At 46.1% G+C, this 16,278-nt stretch overlaps 2 non-coding genes across 2 annotated transcripts; both read left to right on the top strand.

Moving 5' to 3' along the window:
* Positions 1-4,967: 4,967 nt before the first annotated feature.
* On the top strand, positions 4,968-5,158 carry LOC147121292 (U2 spliceosomal RNA). Its single transcript, XR_015077799.1, has one exon. It is a non-coding gene; the product is annotated as a U2 spliceosomal RNA (small nuclear RNA).
* A 7,637-nt stretch (positions 5,159-12,795) lies between these two features.
* Positions 12,796-12,986, top strand: LOC147121291 (U2 spliceosomal RNA). Its single transcript, XR_015077798.1, has one exon. It is a non-coding gene; the product is annotated as a U2 spliceosomal RNA (small nuclear RNA).
* Positions 12,987-16,278: the final 3,292 nt, after the last annotated feature.

The following is a 16,278-nucleotide window of genomic DNA, read 5'->3' as shown; positions in this document are numbered from 1 at the left end:
AGCAGCAGCGGAGAAGACAGAAAGCGCGGGAGGCGCCATCTTAATCCAGTGGGGAAGAAGGCAAAGCGCGGGAGGCGCCATTTTGTTCAATCGGGGAAGAAGGCAAAGCGCGGGAGGCGCCATCTTAGATTTCCAAGATGCCGAAGACTGGCAATATCACTGCCTTTGATAATGCAATAGAAGACTGGACCACGTATGTGGAAAGAGTCGAAGTATATTGCAAGGCAAACGAAGTAGCCGATGAGAAAAAGGCATCGGTACTACTAAACTTAATGGGCGCAAGAACGTACGGCCTATTGTGGAACCTGATTACTCCAGCCAAACCGATGGCGAAGAGTTTTAACGAAATTGTTGATATCCTACAGGAACACCTAAATCCTACACCGCTGCTGATAGCAGAAAGATTTAAATTCCACAAGAGAAATCAGCATAAAGATGAGAGCAATGCTGATTACCTTACGGAACTACGCAAGCTATCAAAGCACTGCCAGTTCGGAGCAGGACTGGCAGATACCCTACGGGACAAATTTGTCTGTGGACTCCTGAGTGAAGGAACCCAGAAGAGGGTGCTCTCAGAGAAAGAGCTGACGCTAGATAAGGCTTTCAGCGTGGCAGTATCGTACGAAGCAGCAGCAAGGGGAGCTGCGGAAATACAGCAAAAGCCACAGGAATACGGCACCCATGAAATGACACGGGAATTTGAAAAATGTTATCGCTGCGGCAGAACAACCCATGACCAGAAGGACTGCTGGTCCAAGGACAAAATATGCAGGCAATGCGGAAAGATGGGACACATTGCACGAGTTTGCAGGTCTGGGAAGAAGACTAACGACAACAAAAAGGCTACTAAGGAACAGTACAGGAAAGTACAAAAGATGACGGACAGTAGTTCCGAAGACCAGAAGAGCGATAGTGACTCCGGGAACAAGAGACTAAGCTGTCTCAAACTTCACAACGTAATCGCAAAAGAGGATCACCGAACCATTTGGGTCACCCTCACGATAGCAGGGTCCCAAGTCAAAATGGAATTGGATACAGGATCAGCCCTGACCGTCATGAATCGACGAGACTACGAGCGGCTATTCTCACACATACCCTTGAAAGAGACATCCATTGTCTTGAAGACGTATACGGGGCAGAAAGTATACCCCAGAGGGAAAATAAGGGTGCCTGTCGAATACAACGGCAAGGAAATACAGAAATTGTATCTGTACATACTGCAAGATGGTGGACCACCGTTATTGGGATGTGAATGGATCAGAAAGATAAGTTTAGACTGGCACTCCATTCAGGCACTGACTGTGGCTGGTAAAAAGGATGACGACGTCACACCTGGACGATTGTCAAAAATCTTAGCTACCGCCAAAGAGGTATTTCAACAAGAACTGGGAACTCTTAAAGGCGTAACGGCCTCGATAAAAATAGAAGAGAATGCAATTCCCAAGTTTTTCAAAGCAAGACCGGTACCGTATGCAATTTGCCCAGCCATCGAGGCAGAGCTGGAGAATCTGGAGAATGCAGGCGTGTTGTCTAAGGTGGACTGGAGCGAGTGGGCGACACCCATCGTTCCTGTCATGAAGAAAACGTTAAACAATACGTCTGAGGAACCAAGGAAGGTTCGCATCTGTGGGGACTTCAAGGTGACGGTGAACCCAGTCCTTCACACAGCACAGTATCCTCTCCCGAGGATAGAAGATATTTTCACCTCACTATCTGGAGGGAAGCGTTTTACAAAAATTGACCTAGCACAAGCATATTTGCAGATGGAGGTTGAAGAATCCTCTAGGAAGTATCTCACGATAAACGCTCACAAAGGTCTTTACCAGTATAATCGACTGGTATTCGGAGTAGCATCAGCTCCGGCGATATGGCAAAGAGCGATGGAACAAGTCCTGCAAGGGATTCCGGGGACTCAGTGTTACTTGGACGACATCCTAGTGACAGGTGAAGATGACAGTGAACACCTTGCCAACCTAGAGCAGGTGCTCACTAGACTAAGAGAACATGGGCTACGAGCCAATCGCCCCAAGTGCGAGTTTTTTAAGAAACAGATATCGTATTGTGGCCACGTGATTGATGAAGAGGGGTTACATAAGTCCCCATACAAAATTGAAGCGGTAGTTAAGGCTCCAGCGCCTGAAAATGTGTCGCAACTGAGGTCATTCCTCGGATTGGTGAATTACCACCATAAGTTTTTGCCGAATTTGTCCACAATTCTGCACCCACTGAACGCCCTACTACAAACTGGAGTAGCATGGAAATGGAGCGATGAATGTAAGCGGGCCTTTCAGAAGAGTAAAGACCTAATCACTTCAAGAGAAGTATTGGCTCACTACAACCCATCATTACCGATAAGACTGGCGTGTGATGCGTCTCCCTACGGCATTGGAGCGGTACTGTCACGTAAATTCCTTGATGGTTCAGAGAGGCCGATAGCTTTTGCATCACGCTCGTTAACTTCAGCCGAGCGTAACTACGCCCAGATTGACAGAGAGGCCCTCAGCCTGGTGTGGGGGGTGAAGAAGTTCAATCACTACCTGCATGGTCAGAAATTTACTTTACTAACTGATCATCAACCTCTTGTCTCCATTTTCAACCCTCAGAAGGGCGTCCCGATAATGGCAGCACAACGGCTACAGAGGTGGTTCCTTTTCCTAGGGGCACACCAATATGACATCGAGTACAAAGGAACTAAACAGCATGGGAATGCTGATGGATTGTCGCGCCTACCGTTGCCAACGGTGGAAGAAGCACCTGCAGTGGATCCTGTGGAGATATTCCACTCGACCATAGTCGAATGTCTACCTGTGACGAATGCAAACATAGAAAAGGAAACACAAAATGACCCGACACTCTCCAGGGTCTATGATTTAACGGTGAAGGGATGGCCAGCACATGGCGAACCACTGTTGCCAGCATTCTCGCCGAGAAGAGAACAGCTGTCGGTGTGCAGAGGAACCTTGATGTGTGGATCCAGAGTAGTAATTCCACCCAAATTGAAGGATAGAGTGCTCAATGAGCTTCATGAGGGTCACCTGGGAGGGGTAAAAATGAAGAACTTAGCCAGAGCGTTTGTGTGGTGGCCGGGAATCGATAGAGAAATCGAAGAGATGACCAAGAGCTGTACAGGATGCCAGAAGGTCCAAAACGCCCCACCACAAGCCCCTCTACATCCATGGGAGTGGCCCTCATCTCCATGGCAAAGGGTGCACATTGATTTTGCTGGTCCATTTATGGACTCAATGTTTTTAATTGCGGTGGATGCACATTCAAAGTGGCCAGAGGTAATAAAAATGTCCTCAACCACCACAGAAAAAACTATCACAGTCTTACGAACCATATTCGCCAGAAATGGGCTGCCTGAATAGATTTGCTCCGACAATGGACCGCAGTTTGTGTCTGAAGAGTTCCGGAGGTTCTTAAAGAACAATGGTGTTAAGCATTACACATCCGCCCCATATCATCCAGCCACCAATGGATTGGCTGAGAGGTTCGTTCAAACATTCAAGAAGGCTATCAAGGCAATGTGTAATGAAGACATACCCCTACAACACAAGGTGGATAACTTCTTGTTTGCCTCCGGAATGCGACACATGCGGTTACCAACCAAACTCCAGCCATGATGTTCTTCAATCGAAGACCACGATGCCGCTTGGATTTGGTTAAGCCAAACATCAGAAGAGATGTGGAGAACAGGCAGTTTCAGAATATGAATGAAAGGCCGACCAGGAGTTTTAAGATAGGTCAACCAGTTTTGGCCCGGGACTACCGCACAGAGAAATGGCAGCCAGGAACGATCTGCACACGGCAAGGACCTCTAATGTATACCGTGGATGTTGGAGAGAGCATTGTAAGACGCCATGCTGACCAGATTCTAGAGTCGCTGGAAAACGTCAATTCCACACCACGATCCGATACACCTGGTGATGAAACCGAAGTACCAATTGCATCTACCTCAGAATCGGTGATATTGGAAGCAGACGAACAAAACAACGACGTTGATTCCGAATCAACTTTGCCAGAAGAACCTGATACCCCAAAGAGGCGTTATCCAGACAGAATCAGGAAGCCTCCTCAAAGACTGAACTTATAATTGCTTAACTTCAGCTAATGTATAGCGACTGTAATTGTAAATATGTTATTTAGTTATTAATCGAATGTTATGTACTGTTTAGCTAAAAGGGGAGGAATTGTAGTGTATGTACTTTGCAGAAGGAACTATATTCTGCAGCCCCTGTATACTGCAGTACCGGTAGTGACCACCCCTGTATATAAGCCTGTGTAGTAACTTTGCATAGTAGTTCCAGTGTTGTTTCCACTCAGTAAACATCTGTTGTAACCAACTCCTGTAGTCCGTGTCTCAATTACACACGGACATAATAGGTTCCATGACGTATTGTTCTAGGAAACTGTCCCGAATGCATTCCATGAAGTCGTCCTCCAGGCTACCTTTGCCAATTTGATTTGTCCAGTCTATGAGAAGATTAAAGTCCCCCACGATTATTGCATTACCTTTGTTACAAGCTCCTACTATTTCTTGATTAATATTCTGTCCAACGGTATAGCTACTGTTAGGGGGCCTATATACTACTTGATTCAAAAGCTCTTCAACATAGGTAAGTGTGCAGTTATGCACCCAGATCACCTCAGCACTTTGTCAGTTGGTTGTTGCATTGTCACTCACGCAACTGGTGTAAAACGTTTTTGTTGCACAGCAGCCTCTGACAGTGACGTACATGCGGACAGGCACAACCCTCTCCCATCTGATTGGTGGAATACTGTCAATTTACATATCTATGAAGCAGTTTCACTGAAAAAGGAAAAAAGGCAACTTCTGTAAACTAATCTTCTGTTAGAAAATATCCCAACAGTGAAAACATCAGCAGTTATACGTCTTTGGGCACAGTCAGCCTGACTTAACAGAGGGAGGGCAAACAGGAGCTGAGAACAGTTTGGGCCGCGCGGGTATCGCTTCTCGGCCTTTTGGCTAAGATCAAGTGTAGTATCTGTTCTTATCAGTTTAATATCTGATACGTCCCCTATCTGGGGACCATATATTAAATTGATTTTTGGAACAGGGAGATGGAATAGGGGCTTGCTCCGTCCACTCCACGCATCGACCTGGTATTGCAGTGCCTCTGGGAACGGTGCACCTCCCTCTCGGGAGATTTTCAAAAATTAAAAACAGCTTCATGAAAAACATCCACTTTCTTTTCTTTACTTTTTTTCCCCACCACGTGTACATTTCAAAATCTAACACACCAAGGAACAATTTCAAAACAAACACAGGCGACCGCTCTGTACATTCGCTCTCAAATTTAAAACCACTAAATGCTGCTGACAAACCTTGCATGCTGCTACGCTCACACTCTCAGCTCAGTCTACATTCCAAATACCAAAAGTCATTTCACTTGCAAATACAGCTCACAACTTGTCTTTCAGCAGAAATAACAACAGAAAATGCTGGAAAAACTCAGCAGGTCAGGCAACATCCGTGGAGAGAAATTTGAGTTGACGTTTCGGGTCGAAACCCTTCTTCAAAACTGGAAAGAAAAGAAAATAGATCGAAGGCAAGACTGCGATCGAACAAAAGAAGAAAAAGGAGACAATAAAAGGTATTCGAAGCCAGACGAGATGGTAATAGGCCCGTGGAGACAAAAGGCAGCTGAGATTAGGTGTGAAGTGTACTGGCAGGTAAGAGACAGCTGCCAGGTGAGAGAGAGAAACAAAAGGAAACGCGGGGGTGGGCAGGGGGGGGGGAAACGAGGACCCAAAACAAAGGGGTGGAAAAAATTATAAGTAAAAAAGTAATAGGGGCCGAGGTTCTGGTGACATTTCAAAGCAGCTCTCTGCTGCTGCCGTTGCTCTGCTCTGCTCTTAAAAGTACAACAACCCATACAACAATGGGCTCAAAGCTGCCACAGTTTACAGCTAGTCACAAATGTGTAAATCCACAAGATCATACATACTCTGCAAATGATTGAAAGGTCAAAGACTCAACAATCAAAAGTAGCCATCACTGGTCACATTCATGCATTTCCACACCCAAAACTTACGCAGAAAACTCCGCCCAAACCAATTAAAGGCATTTAACCTGCAGCCAAGCACAAAGAGAGGCAGAGTATAAGGGAATAAACCAACAATTCTCGGCCTTTTGGCTAAGATCAAGTGTTAACTGCTTGATTCTAATGCTAATTGACCTTGAGTTGCGATACTGGTTTGGCTGCACTTTCATGCTGGCTTCGGCTTAGACCCAATCAGAGCTCAGTGGGAGCACTCTCTCTCTCTCTCTGTCCCAGTGGGAGCACTCTCTCTGTGTCTCAGTGGGAGCACTCTCTCTCTCTCTCTTTCTCTCTCTGTCTCAGTGGGAGCACTCTCTCTCTCTCTCTCTCTCTCTCTCTCTGTCATTTCATATTCCCCATAATAATTTCTCCTGTCTCAGCCTCTAAAGGACCAATGTTTACTTTTGCTACTCTCTTCCTTTTTACATAATTGTAGAAGCTCTTAAAATCTGCTTTTCTATTTCTTGCTAGTTTTCTCTCATTCTATTTTTTCCCTTTTTATCAATTTTTTGGTCATCCTTTGCTGGTTTCTGAAACTCTCCCAATCCTCAGGCTTACTACTATTCTTCGCAACATTATAAGCTTCTTCTTTCAATCTAATGCTATCCTTAACTTCTTTAGTTAGCCACGGTTGGATTACTTTTCCCGTGGAGTTTTTGTTTCTGAATGGAATGTATTTTTGTTGAGAATTATGAAATATTTATTTAAATGCTAGCCACCATAACTACCACCATAACTTTTAATCTATTTTTCCAATCTACCTTAGCCAACTCGCCCCTCATACCTATGCAATTGGCTTTATTTAAGTATAAGACTCTAGTTTCGGACTTAGGCAAGTCACTCTCAAACTGAATGTGAAATTCTATCATATTATGATCACTCTGCCCCAGAGGATCCTTTACTATGAGGTTGCTAATTAACCCTGTCTCATTACAAAATACAAGATCTAAAATAGACTGTTCCCTGGTTGGTTCTGTAGTGTATGTGCTTTGCAGAAAGAACTATATTCTGCAGCCCCTGTATACTGCAGTACTGGTAGTGACCACCCCCGTATATAAGCCTGTGTAGTAACTTTGCATAGTAGTTCCAGTGTTGTCTCCACTCAGTAAACATCTGTTGTAACCAACTCCTGTAGTCCGTGTCTCAATTACACACGGACATAATACTGGCGACGAGCAGATCCGAACTTACCTACAGTTCTGCATCACCTCATGGGGATCCATCCCTGAAGCGAAGTTGTTAGAGGTCGAGGCCAGAAGGAAGAAAGAAAAAAAAACAAACAGAAGAAACGGGCGTCGACCGTGGGCAACCGCCTCTGATTCATCGGAGTTGAAGATTTGCAGGAGAGGCTGTCGAGAGCGGGGCTTGGTTATCCTGTCTATGGTGTTCCAGCTAATCGGGCTGGTGGCAGGTAGTACACTGATCCTTCCTGGGCTGCGGCGGGCTAGAGCTCGATCAGGTGGCTTTTCAACGGGGCCGAGCAGCGTTGTCGGGAAGAGGAGAGAGAGAGAGAGGGTGGAGCACACAGGGCGCGGCCGCTGCTACGAAGCCGGGCAGCGTACAGACCCGAGAAGAGGGAGGAAAGTGTCCCGTAGGGTTTGCTCTGATGACGGGAAAATAAAAGAAATTAGAAGTGCAGAAAGCCGCGAGGAGCTGCAGTTTGCCACGGGGACCGCGGAGAGCGGCGTTAGCAGCAGCGCGGGGGGGAAGTGCGCAAAGAACATAGGGCGTCGCCATCAAGGCATAAAAACACCAGCAGCAGCGCTAGCAGCAGCGGCGAAGACAGAAAGCACGGGACGCGCCATCTTAATCCAGTGGGGAAGAAGGCAAAGCGCGGGAGGCGCCATTTTGTTCAATCGGGGAAGAAGGCAAAGCGCGGGAGGCGCCATCTTAGATTTCCAAGATGCCGAAGACTGGCAATATCACTGCCTTTGATAATGCAATAGAAGACTGGACCACGTATGTGGAAAGAGTCGAAGTATATTGCAAGGCAAACGAAGTAGCCGATGAGAAAAAGGCATCGGTACTACTAAACTTAATGGGCGCAAGAACGTACGGCCTATTGTGGAACCTGATTACTCCAGCCAAACCGATGGCGAAGAGTTTTAACGAAATTGTTGATATCCTACAGGAACACCTAAATCCTACACCGCTGCTGATAGCAGAAAGATTTAAATTCCACAAGAGAAATCAGCATAAAGATGAGAGCAATGCTGATTACCTTACGGAACTACGCAAGCTATCAAAGCACTGCCAGTTCGGAGCAGGACTGGCAGATACCCTACGGGACAAATTTGTCTGTGGACTCCTGAGTGAAGGAACCCAGAAGAGGGTGCTCTCAGAGAAAGAGCTGACGCTAGATAAGGCTTTCAGCGTGGCAGTATCGTACGAAGCAGCAGCAAGGGGAGCTGCGGAAATACAGCAAAAGCCACAGGAATACGGCACCCATGAAATGACACGGGTATTTGAAAAATGTTATCGCTGCGGCAGAACAACCCATGACCAGAAGGACTGCTGGTCCAAGGACAAAATATGCAGGCAATGCGGAAAGATGGGACACATTGCACGAGTTTGCAGGTCTGGGAAGAAGACTAACGACAACAAAAAGGCTACTAAGGAACAGTACAGGAAAGTACAAAAGATGACGGACAGTAGTTCCGAAGACCAGAAGAGCGATAGTGACTCCGGGAACAAGAGACTAAGCTGTCTCAAACTTCACAACGTAATCGCAAAAGAGGATCACCGAACCATTTGGGTCACCCTCACGATAGCAGGGTCCCAAGTCAAAATGGAATTGGATACAGGATCAGCCCTGACCGTCATGAATCGACGAGACTACGAGCGGCTATTCTCACACATACCCTTGAAAGAGACATCCATTGTCTTGAAGACGTATACGGGGCAGAAAGTATACCCCAGAGGGAAAATAAGGGTGCCTGTCGAATACAACGGCAAGGAAATACAGAAATTGTATCTGTACATACTGCAAGATGGTGGACCACCGTTATTGGGACGTGAATGGATCAGAAAGATAAGTTTAGACTGGCACTCCATTCAGGCACTGACTGTGGCTGGTAAAAAGGATGACGACGTCACACCTGGACGATTGTCAAAAATCTTAGCTACCGCCAAAGAGGTATTTCAACAAGAACTGGGAACTCTTAAAGGCGTAACGGCCTCGATAAAAATAGAAGAGAATGCAATTCCCAAGTTTTTCAAAGCAAGACCGGTACCGTATGCAATTCGCCCAGCCATCGAGGCAGAGCTGGAGAATCTGGAGAATGCAGGCGTGTTATCTAAGGTGGACTGGAGCGAGTGGGCGACACCCATCGTTCCTGTCATGAAGAAAACGTTAAACAATACGTCTGAGGAACCAAGGAAGGTTCGCATCTGTGGGGACTTCAAGGTGACGGTGAACCCAGTCCTTCACACAGCACAGTATCCTCTCCCGAGGATAGAAGATATTTTCGCCTCACTATCTGGAGGGAAGCGTTTTACAAAAATTGACCTAGCACAAGCATATTTGCAGATGGAGGTTGAAGAATCCTCTAGGAAGTATCTCACGATAAACACTCACAAAGGTCTTTACCAGTATAATCGACTGGTATTCGGAGTAGCATCAGCTCCGGCGATATGGCAAAGAGCGATGGAACAAGTCCTGCAAGGGATTCCGGGGACTCAGTGTTACTTGGACGACATCCTAGTGACAGGTGAAGATGACAGTGAACACCTTGCCAACCTAGAGCAGGTGCTCACTAGACTAAGAGAACATGGGCTACGAGCCAATCGCCCCAAGTGCGAGTTTTTTAAGAAACAGATATCGTATTGTGGCCACGTGATTGATGAAGAGGGGTTACATAAGTCCCCATACAAAATTGAAGCGGTAGTTAAGGCTCCAGCGCCTGAAAATGTGTCGCAACTGAGGTCATTCCTCGGATTGGTGAATTACCACCATAAGTTTTTGCCGAATTTGTCCACAATTCTGCACCCACTGAACGCCCTACTACAAACTGGAGTAGCATGGAAATGGAGCGATGAATGTAAGCGGGCCTTTCAGAAGAGTAAAGACCTAATCACTTCAAGAGAAGTATTGGCTCACTACAACCCATCATTACCGATAAGACTGGCGTGTGATGCGTCTCCCTACGGCATTGGAGCGGTACTGTCACGTAAATTCCTTGATGGTTCAGAGAGGCCGATAGCTTTTGCGTCACGCTCGTTAACTTCAGCCGAGCGTAACTACGCCCAGATTGACAGAGAGGCCCTCAGCCTGGTGTGGGGGGTGAAGAAGTTCAATCACTACCTGCATGGTCAGAAATTTACTTTACTAACTGATCATCAACCTCTTGTCTCCATTTTCAACCCTCAGAAGGGCGTCCCGATAATGGCAGCACAACGGCTACAGAGGTGGTTCCTTTTCCTAGGGGCACACCAATATGACATCGAGTACAAAGGAACTAAACAGCATGGGAATGCTGATGGATTGTCGCGCCTACCGTTGCCGACGGTGGAAGAAGCACCTGCAGTGGATCCTGTGGAGATATTCCACTCGACCATAGTCGAATGTCTACCTGTGACGAATGCAAACATAGAAAAGGAAACACAAAATGACCCGACACTCTCCAGGGTCTATGATTTAACGGTGAAGGGATGGCCAGCACATGGCGAACCACTGTTGCCAGCATTCTCGCCGAGAAGAGAACAGCTGTCGGTGTGCAGAGGAACCTTGATGTGTGGATCCAGAGTAGTAATTCCACCCAAATTGAAGGATAGAGTGCTCAATGAGCTTCATGAGGGTCACCTGGGAGGGGTAAAAATGAAGAACTTAGCCAGAGCGTTTGTGTGGTGGCCGGGAATCGATAGAGAAATCGAAGAGATGACCAAGAGCTGTACAGGATGCCAGAAGGTCCAAAACGCCCCACCACAAGCCCCTCTACATCCATGGGAGTGGCCCTCATCTCCATGGCAAAGGGTGCACATTGATTTTGCTGGTCCATTTATGGACTCAATGTTTTTAATTGCGGTGGATGCACATTCAAAGTGGCCAGAGGTAATAAAAATGTCCTCAACCACCACAGAAAAAACTATCACAGTCTTACGAACCATATTCGCCAGAAATGGGCTGCCTGAATAGATTTGCTCCGACAATGGACCGCAGTTTGTGTCTGAAGAGTTCTGGAGGTTCTTAAAGAACAATGGTGTTAAGCATTACACATCCGCCCCATATCATCCAGCCACCAATGGATTGGCTGAGAGGTTCGTTCAAACATTCAAGAAGGCTATCAAGGCAATGTGTAATGAAGACATACCCCTACAACACAAGGTGGATAACTTCTTGTTTGCCTCCGGAATGCGACACATGCGGTTACCAACCAAACTCCAGCCATGATGTTCTTCAATCGAAGACCACGATGCCGCTTGGATTTGGTTAAGCCAAACATCAGAAGAGATGTGGAGAACAGGCAGTTTCAGAATATGAATGAAAGGCCGACCAGGAGTTTTAAGATAGGTCAACCAGTTTTGGCCCGGGACTACCGCACAGAGAAATGGCAGCCAGGAACGATCTGCACACGGCAAGGACCTCTAATGTATACCGTGGATGTTGGAGAGAGCATTGTAAGACGCCATGCTGACCAGATTCTAGAGTCGCTGGAAAACGTCAATTCCACACCACGATCCGATACACCTGGTGATGAAACCGAAGTACCAATTGCATCTACCTCAGAATCGGTGATATTGGAAGCAGACGAACAAAACAACGACGTTGATTCCGAATCAACTTTGCCAGAAGAACCTGATACCCCAAAGAGGCGTTATCCAGACAGAATCAGGAAGCCTCCTCAAAGACTGAACTTATAATTGCTTAACTTCAGCTAATGTATAGCGACTGTAATTGTAAATATGTTATTTAGTTATTAATCGAATGTTATGTACTGTTTAGCTAAAAGGGGAGGAATTGTAGTGTATGTACTTTGCAGAAGGAACTATATTCTGCAGCCCCTGTATACTGCAGTACCGGTAGTGACCACCCCTGTATATAAGCCTGTGTAGTAACTTTGCATAGTAGTTCCAGTGTTGTCTCCACTCAGTAAACATCTGTTGTAACCAACTCCTGTAGTCCGTGTCTCAATTACACACGGACATAATAGGTTCCATGACGTATTGTTCTAGGAAACTGTCCCGAATGCATTCCATGAAGTCGTCCTCCAGGCTACCTTTGCCAATTTGATTTGTCCAGTCTATGAGAAGATTAAAGTCCCCCACGATTATTGCATTACCTTTGTTACAAGCTCCTACTATTTCTTGATTAATATTCTGTCCAACGGTATAGCTACTGTTAGGGGGCCTATATACTACTTGATTCAAAAGCTCTTCAACATAGGTAAGTGTGCAGTTATGCACCCAGATCACCTCAGCACTTTGTCAGTTGGTTGTTGCATTGTCACTCACGCAACTGGTGTAAAACGTTTTTGTTGCACAGCAGCCTCTGACAGTGACGTACATGCGGACAGGCACAACCCTCTCCCATCTGATTGGTGGAATACTGTCAATTTACATATCTATGAAGCAGTTTCACTGAAAAAGGAAAAAAGGCAACTTCTGTAAACTAATCTTCTGTTAGAAAATATCCCAACAGTGAAAACATCAGCAGTTATACGTCTTTGGGCACAGTCAGCCTGACTTAACAGAGGGAGGGCAAACAGGAGCTGAGAACAGTTTGGGCCGCGCGGGTATCGCTTCTCGGCCTTTTGGCTAAGATCAAGTGTAGTATCTGTTCTTATCAGTTTAATATCTGATACGTCCCCTATCTGGGGACCATATATTAAATTGATTTTTGGAACAGGGAGATGGAATAGGGGCTTGCTCCGTCCACTCCACGCATCGACCTGGTATTGCAGTGCCTCTGGGAACGGTGCACCTCCCTCTCGGGAGATTTTCAAAAATTAAAAACAGCTTCATGAAAAACATCCACTTTCTTTTCTTTACTTTTTTTCCCCACCACGTGTACATTTCAAAATCTAACACACCAAGGAACAATTTCAAAACAAACACAGGCGACCGCTCTGTACATTCGCTCTCAAATTTAAAACCACTAAATGCTGCTGACAAACCTTGCATGCTGCTACGCTCACACTCTCAGCTCAGTCTACATTCCAAATACCAAAAGTCATTTCACTTGCAAATACAGCTCACAACTTGTCTTTCAGCAGAAATAACAACAGAAAATGCTGGAAAAACTCAGCAGGTCAGGCAACATCCGTGGAGAGAAATTTGAGTTGACGTTTCGGGTCGAAACCCTTCTTCAAAACTGGAAAGAAAAGAAAATAGATCGAAGGCAAGACTGCGATCGAACAAAAGAAGAAAAAGGAGACAATAAAAGGTATTCGAAGCCAGACGAGATGGTAATAGGCCCGTGGAGACAAAAGGCAGCTGAGATTAGGTGTGAAGTGTACTGGCAGGTAAGAGACAGCTGCCAGGTGAGAGAGAGAAACAAAAGGAAACGCGGGGGTGGGCAGGGGGGGGGGAAACGAGGACCCAAAACAAAGGGGTGGAAAAAATTATAAGTAAAAAAGTAATAGGGGCCGAGGTTCTGGTGACATTTCAAAGCAGCTCTCTGCTGCTGCCGCTGCTCTGCTCTGCTCTTAAAAGTACAACAACCCATACAACAATGGGCTCAAAGCTGCCACAGTTTACAGCTAGTCACAAATGTGTAAATCCACAAGATCATACATACTCTGCAAATGATTGAAAGGTCAAAGACTCAACAATCAAAAGTAGCCATCACTGGTCACATTCATGCATTTCCACACCCAAAACTTACGCAGAAAACTCCGCCCAAACCAATTAAAGGCATTTAACCTGCAGCCAAGCACAAAGAGAGGCAGAGTATAAGGGAATAAACCAACAATTCTCGGCCTTTTGGCTAAGATCAAGTGTTAACTGCTTGATTCTAATGCTAATTGACCTTGAGTTGCGATACTGGTTTGGCTGCACTTTCATGCTGGCTTCGGCTTAGACCCAATCAGAGCTCAGTGGGAGCACTCTCTCTCTCTCTCTGTCCCAGTGGGAGCACTCTCTCTGTGTCTCAGTGGGAGCACTCTCTCTCTCTCTCTTTCTCTCTCTGTCTCAGTGGGAGCACTCTCACTCTCTCTCTCTCTCTCTCTCTCTCTGTCATTTCATATTCCCCATAATAATTTCTCCTGTCTCAGCCTCTAAGGGACCAATGTTTACTTTTGCTACTCTCTTCCTTTTTACATAATTGTAGAAGCTCTTAAAATCTGCTTTTCTATTTCTTGCTAGTTTTCTCTCATTCTATTTTTTCCCTTTTTATCAATTTTTTGGTCATCCTTTGCTGGTTTCTGAAACTCTCCCAATCCTCAGGCTTACTACTATTCTTCGCAACATTATAAGCTTCTTCTTTCAATCTAATGCTATCCTTAACTTCTTTAGTTAGCCACGGTTGGATTACTTTTCCCGTGGAGTTTTTGTTTCTGAATGGAATGTATTTTTGTTGAGAATTATGAAATATTTATTTAAATGCTAGCCACCATAACTACCACCATAACTTTTAATCTATTTTTCCAATCTACCTTAGCCAACTCGCCCCTCATACCTATGCAATTGGCTTTATTTAAGTATAAGACTCTAGTTTCGGACTTAGGCAAGTCACTCTCAAACTGAATGTGAAATTCTATCATATTATGATCACTCTGCCCCAGAGGATCCTTTACTATGAGGTTGCTAATTAACCCTGTCTCATTACAAAATACAAGATCTAAAATAGCCTGTTCCCTGGTTGGTTCTGTAGTGTATGTGCTTTGCAGAAAGAACTATATTCTGCAGCCCCTGTATACTGCAGTACTGGTAGTGACCACCCCCGTATATAAGCCTGTGTAGTAACTTTGCATAGTAGTTCCAGTGTTGTCTCCACTCAGTAAACATCTGTTGTAACCAACTCCTGTAGTCCGTGTCTCAATTACACACGGACATAATACTGGCGACGAGCAGATCCGAACTTACCTACAGTTCTGCATCACCTCATGGGGATCCATCCCTGAAGCGAAGTTGTTAGAGGTCGAGGCCAGAAGAAAGAAAAAAAAACAAACAGAAGAAACGGGCGTCGACCGTGGGCAACCGCCTCTGATTCATCGGAGTTGAAGATTTGCAGGAGAGGCTGTCGAGAGCGGGGCTTGGTTATCCTGTCTATGGTGTTCCAGCTAATCGGGCTGGTGGCAGGTAGTACACTGATCCTTCCTGGGCTGCGGCGGGCTAGAGCTCGATCAGGTGGCTTTTCAACGGGGCCGAGCAGCGTTGTCGGGAAGAGGAGAGAGAGAGAGAGGGTGGAGCACACAGGGCGCGGCCGCTGCTACGAAGCCGGGCAGCGTACAGACCCGAGAAGAGGGAGGAAAGTGTCCCGTAGGGTTTGCTCTGATGACGGGAAAATAAAAGAAATTAGAAGTGCAGAAAGCCGCGAGGAGCTGCAGTTTGCCACGGGGACCGCGGAGAGCGGCGTTAGCAGCAGCGCGGGGGGGAAGTGCGCAAAGAACATAGGGCGTCGCCATCAAGGCATAAAAACACCAGCAGCAGCGCTAGCAGCAGCGGCGAAGACAGAAAGCACGGGAGGCGCCATCTTAATCCAGTGGGGAAGAAGGCAAAGCGCGGGAGGCGCCATTTTGTTCAATCGGGGAAGAAGGCAAAGCGCGGGAGGCGCCATCTTAGATTTCCAAGATGCCGAAGACTGGCAATATCACTGCCTTTGATAATGCAATAGAAGACTGGACCACGTATGTGGAAAGAGTCGAAGTATATTGCAAGGCAAACGAAGTAGCCGATGAGAAAAAGGCATCGGTACTACTAAACTTAATGGGCGCAAGAACGTACGGCCTATTGTGGAACCTGATTACTCCAGCCAAACCGATGGCGAAGAGTTTTAACGAAATTGTTGATATCCTACAGGAACACCTAAATCCTACACCGCTGCTGATAGCAGAAAGATTTAAATTCCACAAAAGAAATCAGCATAAAGATGAGAGCAATGCTGATTACCTTACGGAACTACGCAAGCTATCAAAGCACTGCCAGTTCGGAGCAGGACTGGCAGATACCCTACGGGACAAATTTGTCTGTGGACTCCTGAGTGAAGGAACCCAGAAGAGGGTGCTCTCAGAGAAAGAGCTGACGCTAGATAAGGCTTTCAGCGTGGCAGTATCGTACG

Source organism: Somniosus microcephalus, chromosome 3, assembly GCF_052327205.1.
Source record: "Somniosus microcephalus isolate GS21.2 chromosome 3, FLI_Smic_1.0, whole genome shotgun sequence".
NCBI classification, from domain to species: Eukaryota; Metazoa; Chordata; class Chondrichthyes; order Squaliformes; family Somniosidae; genus Somniosus; species Somniosus microcephalus.
This window is presented reverse-complemented; position numbering and strand designations above follow the sequence as displayed.